This window comes from Cervus elaphus, chromosome 33 (genome assembly GCF_910594005.1).
Source record: "Cervus elaphus chromosome 33, mCerEla1.1, whole genome shotgun sequence".
Classification (NCBI taxonomy): Eukaryota; Metazoa; Chordata; class Mammalia; order Artiodactyla; family Cervidae; genus Cervus; species Cervus elaphus.
In genome coordinates this window covers 54,548,727-54,562,500 of record NC_057847.1, presented here as the reverse complement: position 1 = coordinate 54,562,500, position 13,774 = coordinate 54,548,727, and the positions used below count along the sequence as shown (strand labels likewise).

Below are 13,774 nucleotides of genomic sequence, written 5' to 3'. Positions count from 1 at the left end.
TTTGCAGAATCAATGCCTCCTTTTAAGTTATGTGAAGTCAACATTATTTTTCAATTAATGAAGTTTGTAAAATGAACATTAAGAAACTGGATCATCAGTTAGTACAACTTTTGTTCTCAACACCATCAGTATGACATTTTTCATAAGCACTGAACCCAATTAAAACATACTATGAAAAAAAAACCACTTGTTAAATTACAGAGAACTTTTTGGAAAATAAAACCGAATCAGAAAATAAAACCGAATCAGAACTCATAATTTTAGTTTACTGCCAAGAATTTTCACTGAATAAAATAAAATACTATAGTTTGATTTGGTATTCTGATAGGTAGAGATGGTATCTTACCCTGTAGAGTTGTCTTAGGATTAGAGAAAAAGTACATAAGTACCCAGCACAATGCCTGGCACATACTCTGCAATCAAAAAATAGTAACTATTATGTCAAATACATTATCTTAGAAGCTTTGCCTTCATGGTGATAATTGTTGCTCAACTGTATCTCTTCATCTTGCCCCTTTAAAATGGGTAAAAATGAATTGCAGCTGCTTTCGTAGTTAGGTTTTCTCCCGTAAAATTAAAATCAAAGCAGTGTCACTTTGAGAATATAAAAGATTTTTTATGTGACATTAAAGTCTAAATAAACATAATATATCAAAATAGATTAATTGAATATATTCACAGATCAGTACTATTGTATAATAATTTTGGCAAAAGGTCAGTGAACTTCATTGAATGTATACAATAGTATACCTACTGTGGGCAATGTGCTATATTATGGTGTTGCTTAACTGTGACTAAAGGTTGTGAAATCAATTCAGACCACCATTAAAAGAAATGAGATAGAGCAGAAAAGAAAGAAAACATCACAGTGCATGCATCAAATGTAATAAGAATATGTATTACATTATGAAAGCTTTGGGTCAATTATAAATATTGCCTACACACATGGGTGTATTAGGTCATAATGTAAATATGTATATTGGTGTGGGTCATGATCAAAAGGTTGGAAACACTGTTGTGTTAGAATATTTGGGTCATATAAAGCTGAATAATTACAACAGCCATCCTGAAGACACTACTGTTATCTCAAGAACCTTAACTATGACAAACACATAGTTAAGTATAAACAAAATCCTGTGGAACTTCAAAGAAGAGAAGCAGCACATCTCTTTTAGAGGTTAGAGAAAGTGGTCTAGAGGAGTCTTGGAAGACGGGTGAGGAGGAAGGGGCTCCGGGGAGTGACAAAGTGAGTTACCTTCAGGGAACATGGAATAACTAGGCCACATCCCAGGATACTCATGGATAAGGACTGAAGAAAGAAAGTAGCTGAAACCCTACTGAGAAATCCTGACCAAGGAGGTTTATACTTATTTGATAAGGGCAGGAGTAGAGAAGGTGAGATGCATGGAAATCATCTTTAGGAAGTTGAAGTTAGCAAAAGCTTAAGGATGGAGCAGAGGGCAACTCTAGTCACCCCATGAGAGCGGCCAGAAGGATGTGACTGGTCTAGATCAGTGATTCTTAACTGCCTGAGGTGGGACTTGAGGTTGCGAGTGGAGACAGATTGGAGTGAGGAATAAAATATGTTTTGAAAAAGCATAACTATTATACTCAGTTTTTACAATTAAAACTTTAGAAACTGTCACTCCATGAAATCCCCCTGGGGACAGGGATGTGTACCCATTTAAAAAGTTGATGCGCCCTAATCACTAACATTCTTTCTAGTTGTAACCTCTTTTGGATGACTTTATTTTGTGGACAAGTATGCTAAGGCTGAAAGAGGTGACATGGTTAATCAGTGTAAGAGCTGGAACCAGATCCTGAGCCTTCTAAACTCCAGGGCAGTGTTCATTCCACTGCACCATGTATCTATGATGGTTTCCATTTTTCAAACGGAACAATTTAGGCAAGGAGAGATACATCTGCAAAAACTCACTCTTTGGATCCAGATAGTCACTCCCTGTTGTGCTGTTTTTTGTCAGAGACTCCTGTTCTGATAGCCATTGCAGGAAACTTGAATTTGTAAAATAGTCAGGCTCTCCACCAAAGTCCCTTATTGAGGCAAATTTTATTTTGACCATACCACACTCCAAATCATGACCATATATGACTATAGGAATTCAAAAAGATAAAACTCCAAAGCAACGTGTAGCAAACATATTCCAAGATCTCCTATCTGTCAATCCAAGTCATAGGTACATTTGCAGCTTTCAAAATCAGCGTCTGTTTCTAATTTCCTATTGATCTATCAATGTCTTGCCTTTTTTGCATTCATTATTTAATTAACTCATCTATTTCCTTGTGTCTTCCTCTGGTGTAGATCTCTCATAAATTTTAAGGACAGTTTATGAAAATTAAAGAATATTTTTCCTCAGTAATGTTTTCATAGCTATAACTTTTGAGAACAACTTCTTGAGAGATGTTTTGGGAGCTGTATTCTAGGACATATTATTTTCACGGTCTTCCCCCTGGTAGGATGGATAAATGATTTTGCCTTGAGAATTGCATGGGATGTTCTGGTTTCCATATAAAAGATACATATTCCACTTACAGAAGCTGCAGGAATAGAGTTCAAGCAGTTTTAAAGTTTAGGCCTGATGGAATGGTATGTCTGGGGGTGATCAGGGGAAAAAGGGATTCTCAGTGGCTATGCTGAGCAATGGGAGTGAGCTCTTACCAGTTATTTGTGTCTAGTAAGTCTAGAGAGTCTCCTGGGGTTTCCCAGGTGGTGCTAGTGGTAAAGAACCCACCTGCCAATGCAGGAGATGTAAGAGATGCAGGTTTGATCCCTGGGTTGGGAATATCCCCTGGAGAAGGGAAAGGCCACCCACTCCAGTATTCTTGCCTGGAGAATCCCATGGACAGAGGAGCCTGGGGAGCTACAGTCCATATGATCGCACAGGGTTGGACACGACTGAAGCGATTTAGCTCACACACACAGGGAGTCTCCTGAGCATTTGTGAGGGAAATGCAGCTGCACAGTTCACAAACCTTTCCCGAGAAAGGAAAAGAAAGCCTCTCAAGTACATTGAACAGGAACTTCACCTTTGTCTGGGGTATCGGTGGGAGGCGGGCAGGGAAGCTTGCCCCTCTAGCTGGGAGTGTTGCTGACTTTGAAACCCAGGGAGATGTTTCTGTCTAAGAAGTTGCACTCTTCACCTGCAAAGTGTCTTCTGGTCAGCTATACCACCCCTTAGGGCAGCCAAGTGGCACCTGACTGTAGTGCACAGTGAAATGTGCTCAGAAAACAACAGAATGATGAAGAGCGCTGGGAGCAACTCGGGAGGGAAGGAAAAAGGGAGACACAGGGGCAGAAGCACCAATGCAGTTGGGATTTTGCAAACAGAGAAAGGATATGCATGTGTCTACGTGCTGAGGGGCAGAGGAATTTCAACAATAGATAATAGAAGGCATGGAATTGGATAAGTGCACAGATGTACTCAGGAGATAGGAATTCATGAGGGATTAGGTTGGGGTCAAAGTTCGAAGAACCTCGCTTATTAACAGGAAATTTAAGTTCATCCCACAACAAACCTATGTGACATGTTCTTATTCTTGTTATACTATTGTGATTCTCTTCTTGGATGGGCTGGGTTTAGAAAGAAGACCAATAACAGTAAGTGGATGAATCAAATACCAAAGTGTCCAGAGGCCAGAAGACCAATCTGAAGGTTTTGGAGGAATTAAGGTCCCAGAATATAAGGGCGTTCATGCATGTGTGCTCAGTGGCCAAGTTTTGTCAACTCTCTGCGACCCTATGGACTGTAGACCGCCAGGCTCCTCTGTCCATGGGATTTCCCAGGCAAGAATACTAGAGTGGGTTGCCATTTTCTTCTCCAGAATATAAGGGCAAAAACTGGGAAAGAGGCTGTAGAAACAGGATGAGGCATGAGAATTACTTCCATGGGATGTTCTTTGACATGAAATTACTGAGTCACACCAAGGGTATAGTAACTTGGCTATGGTATAGTAACTACGGCTCAGGAAACATAATTTGCATTGGCTTCACCATACATACAGATATTTCCCCATTAGTTGGCCAGTCTTTGTTAGGATATGCCTTTACTTTTATTGTTTTGGTCAATGTAACTTCTCTCTCATAAATTCTTTGTATTTATACTTATTTCATTACTAGAAGAATTAAAGCTTTTATTCCCCAAATTTGATTTAGCACTTATTTCTTCAGCTTATCACTATCACTGTTGTTTATGAGTTGTGTGAGTAAAAAGCTGAGCTTTATGCTTGGCACACAATAAGAGTTCAGTAAGTTATTGTACTTTTAGTCTGTTAATATTTGTGTAATCTTTTATCTGTAGCATATATTTAAAACATATAATTACTTAGACAAATAATTTGTTTCGTTAGTTTTATTCCACAAACTTATTTATTTTACTCAATTTCCTATTTTCAAAGTTGGGATAAGCATATTAAATTTTGTTACGTAAGTGTGGTGGATGTTAAATTTATATGCAAGCTGGGTTTATTTCTGAATTCTCTATTTTTGTCCCTTTCTCTACCTTCATGTTTTTAAATCTGTAAAGTACTCTTTTAAAAGTTACCACTTCATATGTGTTCTGAATCTGGTAGGATGTGTTTTCCTTCATTATTCCTTTGTAAGTGATTTCTTTGATATTCTTTCCGCTTATTTCTTTATTTTGTAGGAATTTTAGAACTAGTCTGTGAGGATATATAAAGTGATATTTGGGCATCTTAATTGGAATCTTGTTAAATTTATAAGTTATCTTAAGAGGTGCTGTCATTTCTATCTATTCTTTCCTGTCAAGAGCATATAGGCATACAAGAGTGCTAAGCTGGTTCAGTTGTATCCAACTGTTTGCGATCCCATGGATTGTAACGTTTTTACCAGGATCCTCTGTCCATGGGATTCTCCAGGCAAGAATATGGGAGTGGGCTGCCATGCCCTCCTCCAGGGGATCTTCCCGACCCAAGGGTTAAACCTCTGTCTCTTATGTCTCTTGCACCTGCAGGCCAGTTCTTTACCACTAGCACCACCTGTAAAGCCCCGGGAGCCTCTATGTCTATATTTATTTTAATCTTCCCTACTTTTCCACTATATTTTGTTGTCTTCTTCAGCAAAGGACTGGGAGACAGTTTCAAATCAGATTCTTGGTAACTGACTTCCCCAATCATATTCTTGGGGAATTAATGATAAGCCTATTTCTAAGAATCGTATGAAGGTGGCTCTGTCTGCAGAAAATCTACCTCAGATCCATGTTATTTCAACATAAATAATTTCTCTCAGTTATAAACAGAGGGTATTACTGCTTATTTTACTAGCTAGTCATTAGAGTGTTGTAAGGGTTATGAAATAATGTATTCAAAATTTACCTGAAAATGTTATAATACAAACAAGGACATGGTATCATAAAATGCAATTTTTAAAATGTTTTTGTTTCCCAGACATTAAGATTTTAGAGCAATGACATCTTCTCTTCTTGGTATTCACCATTAGGTGCCAGACCACAATAGGAACTCAGTTAATACTTCTATGTTCAAGGGAATGAATAGTGACAAAATTTGTTTAAAAAAAAAAAAGAAAATGGAATAGGTTTGGGGAAACATACAGTCTAGAGAGAATGAGTTTATTTAATCTTACTGGCACATTTATTTCATCTCATATATAATCATATTACAATTCAACATTGATCAATATATTAATAGTTTTCCTTCTGCTGGGTCCCCCCTGTAGCAAAATTTTATACCTTTATATTAATGTGATGTAAGTTATTTGTGTTTCTATTATTTCCCCCTCAGTGTAGCTGCTCTGCTGAAAATGAGATTGTAGCTGGGAGCTGAATGAAAAGGGAGATGGGGGGAGGGGGGAATGTTACATAATTATCTGACATTTGACTCCAGAGCAAAGGATCAGGAATATGCCAAGATCACTGTAATAACCATTGTCATGCCAGATACTAACCAGAAGCTTTCCACAAACTGTTCTTAACCTCAAATTAAAGGTGAACTAGAAGGACTTCTGTCTGACAAAACTGTAGTTCAGGTTGTCACTTTTCTTGTAGTTTTTTCACCTCCCCACTGCCCATGGCCGAAGCTAAAACTCCTTCTTCCACAAAGTTGGGAAAGAGGAATCCTGATGTAAGGCTTTGGCTGTTCATAGAACAAAGTATTTGGTTTAGAATTATCATTTGTGAGAAATTATTAAATATACAGACACATTCCATTGATTTGATATCTTAAGTATTTGCTGCTGCTTCTTTTCATCTTCTTAACACACACACACACACACACACACACACATCCCATCTCAAGGGCTAATAATGTGACCTTGTCATGAGAACTGGCCAAAGCTAAAATATTTACACTGTGAAGCTTCTAGGCTTTTTGGTTCATTTGTAACATGGAGTCTGATGGATGCTTTATGTGGCAGAATGACCTTTCAATTTTTGGATTAAAAATAATTAAAATAACGGCAAGAATGAACTTTTAAGGTTCAGCATCATTAATGTCCTCTTCAGATACAAAATGCATTAAAGACTCACTCCATATATAAACTCTGAAGAGAAATTCATGAGTCTTATAATAAAAACTGGACAGTATTAAAAGTTTAGAAAGTACTTTCCCCCAAATTATGTTACTATGCCTGAAATCCTCACTATAACTCACAGGAGGTGAGATAGGGTGGGTGGTTTTATTATCATAATTATTATTATAATTTCTCTTTCCCACCCATCTCCTCTTTTGTACTGTACAGATAGATTAACTGAGCTTAATCTAAAAAACTATAGGACCCAGTCTGAAACCTGACCTTCTGACTTGAATTCATAGAATCACAGTTTCTCAATTGTGGTACTACTGACTGACACTATAAGCTTTTCAAAATGCCATCACCACAAGTGATAATTAACTCCATTCCCACAGAGCCCAACTCGACTTTGTATGGACTCTGCTTAATGGGACACAGTTGCTAGATGTGGCTGCAGATACTAGCTGGGCTGTCTCCAGCAAGAAGACTATGAGCAGTACTCTCGTATTTATTAAAAGTTATCCATTCAACAGGGAAGACTCACCCAGATATCAGACCAAGACAGATATCTTGGATAGGCTTGATTTTTCTCTATGATGCACCATAGATCTGATGCATATTAAAGAACTATGGTGTCAACAGTGCTTTGCATCAATTATTTATGCTTTCCCCCATTCTGGGCTCAAAGCAGGATTGCATTTCCTGGCCCCCTTAGTGTTGGGCAGTACCCTTCAACAAGTTCTGGCCAAAGATTTAAGTCACTTTTGGGCTTCCCTGGTGGCTCAGTGGAAAAGAACCTGCCTGTCAATGCAGAAGTCTTGGATTTGATTCCTGGGTTGGGAAGATCTCCTGGAGAAGAAATGGCAACCTACTCCAGTATTCTTGCCTGGGAAATTTCATGGACAGAGAAGCCTGGCGGGCTACAGTCCATGGGGTCGCAAAGAGCTGGACACAACTTGGTGGCTGAGCACGCATGCACGCAATGTCACTTTGAGGCCAGAGCAGTAACTTGCTAATGGAAGAACCTCCCAGCTTTCTCTCCCACCTGGCACAGTGACAGGTCATGCTTGTGATGGTGAAGGCTTGGGTTCCTCTCTGTAAGTTTAGGTCCCTGAGTGACCATACGAGTAGAAGACTACTGCTCACCTGCAATAGATACGTAGAATGAATAAAAACATAAGTGCTAAGTGTTGTAACCATTGAGATTTTTAAGGCTGTTAGTTTAGCATAATTTAACTTATTCTGATTGATGTAAGAGCTGAAATATGAGAACAGATTGAAAAATAGATATAGGTTAAATCAAGGTCATTTATATGAAAACAGAAAATATAATATAAAACCATCTAGAGCTTCCTTAAGTCTTAGGGTTCTCTATTTTCATTCACTAACTCTCTAATATTTGGAAATCATTTCAACAATGGTTCTTACATACCTGATATGGTATGTAAGCTACATTATTCTATTACATTAGACTTATTCTTCATTCATTCAAATAGTATTTATTGAACAGTAAATATATGCCAAGTATTATTTGGAATATCTTTCCACTTCATATTGTTTTTGACACCTTTCTTGTGATGAAGACAGATGGCAGAAAGAAGAGGGAGTTCACTTTAATGTCTAAGGAGTGATATATTTAGGAAATGAATCTGAGGCTTTGTGGGGGTTCTTTGTTTGTTTTTAAACTTTCCATTTGCATAGAAATTATTAGAGAAAATGGAAATGATTTCATATGTGTAGCCAGGAATTTTCCACCATTATCACCTTCTACTTTCTTACCTGTAAAATATGGATAATTTTGTGGTTTTCACTTAAAGGATAATGGCAGAGAGGTGGAACGACAAGGTTTGAATTGTGGATTGAAAACTGGATGGATGTGTGATTTCAGGCAAGTGACTTAACCTCCCTCTTTCTTACTTTTTTCAGCTGTAAAATGATACAACAGAGCTTAATTTACAGGGTTGTACATTTGAATCAGTTCTAATGAAGTGGATGAAACTGGAGACTGTTATACAGAGTGAAGTAAGTCAGAAAGAAAAACACCAATACAGTATGTTAACACATATACATGGAATTTAGAAAGATGCTAATGATGACCCTATATGCGAGCCAGCAAAAGAGACACAGAGATAAAGAACAGACTTTTGGACTCTGTGAGAGAAGGTGAGGGTGGGATGATTTGAGAGATTAGCATTGAAACATGTATACTATCATATGTGAAATAGATCGCCAGTCCAGGTTCGACGCATGAGACAGGGTGCTCAGGGCTGGTGCCCTGGGATGACCCAGAGGGATGGGATGGGGAGGGAGGTGGGAGGGGGTTCAGGATGGGGGACACATGTACACCCATGGCTGATTCATGTCAATGTATGGCAAAAACCACTGCAATATTGTAAAGTAATTAGCCTCCAATTAAAATAAATAAATTAATTAAAAGGAAAAAAAGAAGGCAATGCATAAGTGGCTTCAAACAGTACCTGGCATGTCCTAAGTGCTCTAGGAACCGATGAATAAAGCACTGGAGCTGGACTACTTCTGTGATGCAAACATCACAAAAGATGTTTTGCTTTATTCACCACTTCAACCTAAACATCTTGTTTGGTACTTGGCATAAAACATACAAAACAGGGACTTCCCTGATGGTTCAGAGCTTAAGAATCTGCCTTCCAATGCAGGGGATGTGGGTTCAATCCCCGGTCAGGGAACTAATATCCCATATGCTTTGGGACAACTAAGCCCGAACACCACAACTAGTGAAGTTGGTGTGCTGCAACTACCGAACCCGCATGCTCTGGAGCCTGTGCTCCACTAGAGAAGCTCCCGTGTACCACAGCCAGAGAAGCTCCCGTGTACCACAGCCAGAGAAGCTCCCGTGTACCACAGCTAGAGAAAGTCTGTGTGCTGCAACAAAGACCCAGCACAGTCAAAATTAAAACAACAACAACAACAACAGAAAAACATTTACTGAACACATACAGAAGTGAGTAGGGATGAGGGGACTGACTCTTATGTTCTACTCCTAACCGTGCAACTATCTACTACTGCCTGTCTCACACACTGTGCTCAGCTCTAAGCACTTGGAATAGTCACTGTCCTAGGTCATGCTCCTCTTTTGTAAGATGAAAGGATGATACAAAAGAGCTATAAACTATGTAGCTATAAATGAACTAGAATCAATAATCTTACTCTACCACACTTTTCAGAAAAAAGGATGATAAAAACCTTGCAACAACATAATTTGAAAACAATCAACAGTATGAAAACTCTACAAAGTTGCTCTATTGTGGTTTTTAATATTTTTAAAAGAAATTTAAAAGAGATTGCTGCATCAAAAAGGGCAGTAAAACTCATTGGCGCTAATGCCACTGCTCAGAGATATGTTACCTTTTCCTACAAGCTCTGTGCAGAGGGAAGGAGAAACAAGTTGGATAAAGTCATTAATGTACAAACATTCAAGTAGAGTAAGAATAAATCCTGGAGATCAAATGAATAGCATAGTGGGGACTTCCCTGGATGTCCAGTGGTTAGGACTCTGTTTCCATTGTAGGGGGTGCAGGTTTGATCCTTGGTTGGGAACTAAGACCCCACATGCCCCATGGCCAAAAAAAACCAGCCAAACAAACTCTATGCATGGTGATAATTACACAGTTCTGTAAATATACCAAAAATCATTGAAATGTACAAGCAAAGCAAGTGGATTATATGGTATGCATATTAAAGTGCAATAAAATTTTTTTAAAAAGTACAGCATAGTCATCATAGTCAACAACACTGTATTATATAACTTCAAAACTGCTTGAAGACTAGATTTTACATATTCTTATCACAAAAAACAAATAATTATGTGATGTGAGAGAGGCCTTAGCTAGAACTACACTGATGACCGTGTTGCAATGTGTAAATGTATCAAATTATCACACTGTACACCTTAAATGTATACAATGTTAAAAGTAAATCATACCTCAAGGGAAAAAGAGTAATTAATGGCCCTGCCATCATGTATTAAACCTGTCTTGGTTTTGCTTGTGAAAGACAAAACTTGACCCACAAACAGTATAATCCAAGTTTGATTTAAACTTTCAAAGACTCAGTTTTTCCATCTATCAAATGGGATAATAATACATACTCTGCTGGGATTATCATCAGCATTACATGAAATAACTCAGCAAAGGACCAAGCAAGTAGCAAATATCTGCTTCTATTCTGTCAACAGGAGCAATGAACAGGGCAATAATAACTATTTTTGCAATTGTTTAGAAGAAAGTCATGTCCTCACAAATGTTAACAGTGTCCAGAGTTGTTCTTCTGGCTGATACTGCATAGTTTCAGCAGAGAGAGGTTGGCGTTAAAGTACGGGTTTTCGATACGCTAACACCTGGAAGAGGCAGCAGGCAAAGAAATGACTTAGTGACTAAGTCCTGTCTGACTCCTTGTGACCCCCATGGGCTACAGCCTGCCAGGCTCCTCTGCACCTGCTGGGCAACCCTTTGTGTGTAGTGCTAGATGGTGAGCTGGGGGAAAAATGTTTAGAGAAACACTTGGGTCAGAAAACGAGAAAATGGAAGTGTAGCATAGCACAGTGGTTAAAAATACTACGCAGTTACGTCAGCTCGCTGAACATCTCTGCACCTGTTCCCCCACTAAGAAAAATGGAAATAGTAATGCTGAACAAGACTGCTAAGAGGTTAAAGAGTTAACACTTATAAATGGCTTAGAACAATGCCTGAAACACACCAAGTGCTACATTAGTGTTCACCAAGCCCGGACAGTGATAAAAACAGCTGAAGTGACACGAAATGTCCTGTCAGGAAACCTCTGGAGTAAAGACTGGCAATGTGGCCATCTAGGAGCCAACTTGGAAAGCCATCAGATTCGTGCATCAAGCCAACAACCGCGCTCTTCCCATGTGCAAGATGAAGAGCGGCAGCCTTAAAGAGCTGATTCACGTTTGACATGACAGATGGGCCAGAGGCGAAAGCAGAAGGGAGTACCAGTTGAGACTGGGAATAACAGAAGTGTGTGCATAGGTAACAGGACTCTTCCTATGGTCTTCCACAGCATCCCATAGTGATCCACAGCATCCTAGGTATGTGTTGATTATACGAAAGTGTCTCCCCAAGGCGGGGCTCCCTGAGGTGCGGGCTGCATCCTGTTCACCGTGAAATCCCTCTTCCAAGGTGCTCAATAAGTATGTGTTGAGGTCAGGCCAAAGTAAGTAAAAGACTAAGCCTGTAATTACTGAGCACTCAGTTCTCAGGCCCCTAATTGCTCCCCATCCCACTTTCAATCCCCCTGATGCTGCTCTAAATTGCTAAACGGGTGGGAAGGGAGAGCTGTGATTCCAAAAACATGGCCCTTTGAGGAAAAACCTAGTCTTCTTTGTAGTGGTGGCTTAAAATTACCCAACGGTGAAGCTGGCTGAGAAGCCCTCTGCTTAGCAGTCTTCTCCAGCCACTTTCCTCAGTTCATCCACAAACACCTCAATACTGTCACAAATGAGACTGAAATCACCAGCTTGGCAAATAAGCTGATTTTTTTCCTTCCTTCTTTCTCGATAGCCATCCATCTACCAAATTTTTTCCTGTGTTTTCCTTGAGAATCTCTTTCTCCTACAGCCCTCTCACTAATCTTTCTACCACCAGCCACCACACTGATGCTGAAGCTGAAGCTCCAATACTTTGGCCACCTGTTGCGGAGAGCTGACTCATTGGAAAAGACTCTGATGCTGGGAAAGACTGAGGGCAGGAGAAGGGGACAACAGAGGATGAGATGGTTGGATGGTATCACTGACTCAATGGTCATGATTTTGAGCAAACTCCAGGAAATAGCGGAAGACAGGGAAGTCTGGCGTGCTGCAGTCCATAGGGTCACAAACAGTCGGACATGACTTAGTGACTGAACAAAAACAAATCACCTCACAGAATCCATGCTTGGATGACTCTGCAGTCTTACTGTGATTTTGCCTACATATCACTGCAACAGAAATCTTCCTAAAATACAGGTTTCATCATATCTCTTTCCAGTTCAAGACCAAGGCTCCCTATTTTTTACCTTTACCTAACCTACTTTGCAGATCCTCCATACTTTGGCTCTACCTGTCTATATATTACTTACTTACTAAATTTTGTATGCAGAATCTTCTATCCTACTTAGGGATCTCATAGCACTAATCCCTGAAATTGTTCTCTTATTTCAGTATGATATCTGTAATATTTGCTTCTCCATGCTTTTCCCATGTTGTTTCCCCTTTTGGGATATCCTAATCCTCTGGCTATTCAAGTGCTAGCCCTTCAATTAACATTCTACTCTAAGCCACATGAGTCAGTACTCATGTATAATTATATTATCCTGTGTTTCCCTTCCTATTTCCTCTTCTTATGCAAAACTGTTCCTTCTTTAAGAAAACTATAAATTGCTTGAGGGTAGGAAGTTCACAGTATTTTTACCCAACATTCACTAGGTTCCAGCCTTGTGTCAGGCCCTGCACTAGGCTTTGAGAAACAGTGATGAATGAGATAGTCACAACCCTCGTCTACCCAGCACCTATGTTCTACTTTGTGTGTGTGTGTGGCAGTAAGATAAGAAATTTCACATAATCATATGAGCAGAAACTAAGGAAAGTATCATAAGGTAAAAGTATAGGGTGCCATGAGACCATGATAAAGCTTCACATTGAAAGAAAATACACCTGAGCTGAGATCAAGTGAATAACAGACAAATAGGCAAATGTCCAGAGGTTTAAAGAAGCTTGAACCTTAGAGGAACTAAAAAGAGGCTGCTGTCCACAAGTGCAGGGGGCAGAGGATAAGCCATATCAGATGAGGCTACTGAGGTACAAGCTGGGTGTACTTCCTCGCATCATACCTGAATCACAAAGTACTGGCTAAGTGAGGGTAATGTTTACATGGTCCTTAAAGGAAATGGCAACCCACCCCAGTATTCTTGCCTGGAAAATCCCATGGATGGAGGAGCCTGGTGGGCTATAGTTCATCGGGTTGCAAAGAGTTGGACACGACTGCATGAGTAACACTTTAAGAGTCATACAGCATGATGATGGAGGGCATTTCTGAACTTTTCTTGTCTGCATACTTGGGGTTTGGGCTTCCCAGGTGGCTCAGTAGTAAAGAATCTGCCTGCCAATGCAGGAGATGCAGGTTCCACCCCTGAGTTGGGAAGATTCCCTGAAGAAGGAAATAGCAACTCACTCCAGTATTCTTACCTGGGAAATTCCATGCAAGGAGGAACATGGAGGGGTACAGTCCATGGAGTCGC

The 13,774-nt window shown here is 39.6% G+C and overlaps 1 protein-coding gene across 7 annotated transcripts in view; it reads right to left on the bottom strand.

The window, feature by feature from the left end:
• GTDC1 (glycosyltransferase like domain containing 1) overlaps window positions 1-13,774 on the bottom strand; it is a 449,516-nt gene that overhangs the window by 53,883 nt on the left and 381,859 nt on the right. The window lies entirely within an intron of this gene.